The sequence below is a fragment of the Notamacropus eugenii genome, chromosome 6, assembly GCF_028372415.1.
Source record: "Notamacropus eugenii isolate mMacEug1 chromosome 6, mMacEug1.pri_v2, whole genome shotgun sequence".
Classification (NCBI taxonomy): Eukaryota; Metazoa; Chordata; class Mammalia; order Diprotodontia; family Macropodidae; genus Notamacropus; species Notamacropus eugenii.
The window spans coordinates 156,475,536-156,479,839 of NC_092877.1; the positions used below are offsets into that span (position 1 = coordinate 156,475,536).

Genomic DNA, 4,304 nt, shown 5'->3' on the forward strand with positions numbered 1-4,304 from the left:
GCCTGATATCATGGTCCTCTTCAAGAATGAAGGACAAACACAACCTGTGAGTAGTCTGAACTGCCTGGATGGGGACCAAGCCAGTTGGGTGACTTAGCTCATCCTCTCCCCTTCTCCCTCCCTCTTCCCTTTCCCTCCCTCCTCCTTCTTCTTTTCTTTGTCTTCCAAGGAAGGTAAATTTTGATGGCTGAAAACTGCCTAGTTTACTTGGGGTTTACTAGCTAGATTTCTTTCTCAAAGACCAAACCTTAAAGCCACTTCACTGTGGAGCCTGCAGACTGAACAACAATAAGTCCCTGCCCAAGCATCCCCTGCCTTTTGGGGGGCCCTCCTGGCTCAGAGTGAATGTAAATAGGAACTGTTTCTCTTTTGACCAGTATCACTGAGGGTCTTCCCCTCTCATTTTGATTTTTTTTATTAAAGCTGCCATCCCTTGACTCACTTCTTAAAGAGACCAATTCACTGAATGGGAGTTATTTCACTCAAAGTAAGAATCTGAAAAGACCTTAGCTTGAATGGGCCAGAGTCTCCCACTGCATCCTGGATCATCACCAGCCTTCCTGATGAACATCTGGCCACTGACCCAGATGGCTCTGGAGGATAAAGTGAGGCTGGTGACCTTGCACAGCCCTCCATCATTTAAATCAAAGTCAACTGCAAGTCATGTCATCATCCCCCAAGAACAAGGGATAAACATAACCAGAGAGTAACGCAAGCTGCCTGAATGAGGACACAGCTAGTTGCAAAATTCAGCTCTTCTGAGCTATTCTGCATACTTTGATTCCCTTTGAATTTTCAGTTACTGGTTTTCTTGTTGTTTATAATAACTTCTGATAATTGTAAATCTACTTGCTGTGAAATCTTGTTAATGTGCAAATTTTGACATTCTAATTATTTTCTCTCATTTATTTTCCTAATTAGCTTAAATAACATGGTTTTTTTTTTTTCCTTTGGTCTGAAAACACGTCTCAGGTTTATTTTTGATCTTATTTTAATTTAAATTTCTTTATTTTCCCTGCAATTTTCAAGATTTCTCTTTTGTATCTGTTTTGGCATTGCTAATTAAAACAAATGTTAGATCTTTTGACCTCTCAAGTATTTGATCTTTGTCTACTGTATATATGCTCTGAGTACTATTTAATTGCATCCATGCATTTTGATATATTGATTTATTTTATTATTTTCTCTAATATGAATAAGATTTTATTGTTTTTTGAGAAAAATCATTATTGAGGATACCATTACTTGGTCTCTTTGAATAAGTATCTTAGGCTCATATTTCTTTGTTTATTGCTAATTTTATTACATTGTGGTGTATAAATGTGCATTTATTTTATCTGTTTTCTAGAAAGCATTTATGATCCCTTAAATGACTTAGTACATGATCAAATTTAATAAACGTTTCAGAATGCTACTACATATGAATATTCTTTAATATTATTATTCAAAAGTCAACATAAGTTAGCTATAGTTAACTTTTGCAACAACTTCCTTAATTTTTTTAAATTTTTTTAATCTTTTTGTTAAATTTATCCAGTTCTTCTCTCTTCTCCTCCCCAGGTTCCTGTCTTCCCCTTAGCCACCTCCACCATCAGAGAAATGATGACAACCAAAGTATTGAAGATTGGTAAGAAGCTCTATGAAGGTAAAAGAAAAGAAGTATATGAGTTATTGGATAGTCCTGGGAAAGTCCTCTTGCAATCTAAAGAACAGATCACAGCAGGCAATGCAACTAAAAAAATTACCTGTATGGAAAAGTTGCAATCTCAAATAAAATTACCAGCTGTATTTTCAAGTTGTTACAGGAAGCAGGAATCAAAACTTCTTTCTCCAAAAAATGTGGTGAGACAGCTTTCATTGCGGCTCAGTGTGAAATGATTCCAATTGAATGGGTATATAGAAGAATTGCAACTGGTTCTTTTCCTAAAAGAAATCCTGGTGTCAAAGAAGGATACAAGTTCTATGCACCTAAAGTGGAGTTGTTTTTCAAGGATGATGCCAACAGTGATCCACAGTGTTCTGAAGAACAGATTATTGCTGCAAAATGGTGTTTTGCTGGACTTAACATAGGTCAAACTGAAGTGGATATCATGAGCCATTCCATACAGGCTATCTTTGAAATACTAGAAAAATCCTGGTTACCTCAGAACTGTACACTGGTTGACATGAAGACTGAATTTGGTGTTGATGTAACTACTAAAGAAATTGTTCTTGCTGATGTTACTGATAATGATTCCTGGAAGCTCTGGCCATCTGGCGATAGAACCCAACAAAAAGACAAACAGTCACATCAGAGCCTTAAGGAAGGGACTCCTGAAGGCCTCCAGATGGTGAAGAAAATCTTTGAATCAGTGGCAGAAAGAGTAGAGTTACTTCATAAAGTGGAAAATCCATGTAGAGTTGTGGTTTTGATGAACTCAACTTCTGACCTTGGTCATTGTGAAAAAATTAAGAAGGCTTGTGGAAACTATGGAATTCCCTGTGAACTTAGAGTAATATCTACCCATAAAGGACCAGATGAAACTCTAAAGATTGAAGCAAAATATGAAGCACATGATGTTCCTACTGTATTTGTGGCAGTAGCTGGCAGAAGCAATGGTTTGGGACCAGTAATGTCTGGTAATATTGCGTATCCAGTAATCAACTGTCCTCCCCTTACACCTGATTGGGGAGCTCAGGATGTGTGGTCCTCATTTTGAATGCCGAGTGGTCATACTTGTTCAACTATACTTTCACCTGAGGGAGCAGCTCAGTTTACAGCCCAGATATTTGGATTCAGTAACCATTTGGTATGGGCTAAACTTTGAGGAAGCATATTAAACACATGGGTTTCCTTGAAGCAGGTGAATAAGAGAATCAGAGAATGAATGCAGTTTATAAGAAGAAAGATTCTACTTTAGCTTCAAAAAGCATTTGCAATCAGACAAGAGAAAAGATTATTCTAAATCATAAAAAGTAGTAAAATTTCTTACATGGCTTTAAAAAAATAAATTTTTCCAGTTCTGAGAAAGTAACTTTAAAGTTTCCTATTATTATGGTTTTAATATCACTAATATTATAAGTCAGTTAGATTTTCTTTGAATAATTTAGTCATAGCTATTTAGTGCATATGTTTATTTCTTATGGGTTGTAATAAGATATATTACTTATGGGTTCATGATTTAGATATTAGGGATAATATCATAAGCAAATTAGGAGAGCAAGAAAGAATTTTGTCAGATCTATGGAGAAGAGAAGAATTCATGAACAAACAAGAGATAGAGAACATTATGACATGCAAAATGGGTAATTCTGATTACACTAAATTTAAAAGTTTTTGCAGAAATAAAACCAATGCAACCAAGATTAGAAGGAAAGCAGAAATCTGGGAAACAATTTTTACAGTCAGTGTTACTGATAAAGGTCTCATTTCTAAAATATATGTAGAACTGACTCAGATTTACTAGAATGCAAGTCATTCCCTAATTGATAAATGATCAAAGGATATGAAGGCAGTTTTCAGATGAAGAAATTAATGCTTTATAGCATCATATGAAAAAATGCTCCAAATCACTCTTGATTACAGAAATGCAAATTAAAACAGCACTGAGGTGCCGCCTCACACATATCAGATTGAGTAATATTAGAGAAAAGGAAAATTATAAATATTGGAGAAGATGGGGGAAATTGGAACACTAATACATTTTTTGGTGGAGTTGTGAACTGAAACAACCATTCTGGAGGTCAATTTGAAACTATGCCCAAAGGGCAACTAAACTATGTGTACTGTTTTTTCCAGAAATATCACTACTATTCCAAAGAGATCATAAAAAAAGGAAAAGGACCCACAAGTGCAAAAGTATTTATAATAACTTTTTGTACTAGTAAAGAATTGGAAATTAGGGGGATGCTCATCAATTTAGGAATGGCAGAACAAGTTGCAGTACATGAATGTAATGGAATCTTATTGAGCTATAAGAAATGACGAGCAGTTGGATTTCAGAAAAGAAAAAAAAAACTGGAAATATTTACATGAACTGATGCTGAGTCAAGTGAGTAGAAACAGGAGAACATTATATACAGCAATAGCAACACTGTGCAATGATCAACTATAATAGAATTAGTTCTTCTCAACAGCACAAAGATAAAAGACAATTCTAAAAGACTAATGATGGAAATGCTAACCACATTCAGAGAAAGAATTATGGAGTCTGAATGCAAATCAAAGAATACTACCCACACTTTTCTTTGTTTTGGTTTTTCTTTCTCATAGTATATCATCAAGGCAATAATCACAGCACTGGTGGTAACTATGAATATGCTGG

General features: G+C 35.3%; 1 pseudogene; it reads left to right on the forward strand.

Moving 5' to 3' along the window:
• The first annotated feature begins 1,599 nt into the window (after positions 1-1,599).
• On the forward strand, positions 1,600-2,867 carry LOC140510734 (bifunctional phosphoribosylaminoimidazole carboxylase/phosphoribosylaminoimidazole succinocarboxamide synthetase pseudogene; annotated as a pseudogene).
• Positions 2,868-4,304: the final 1,437 nt, after the last annotated feature.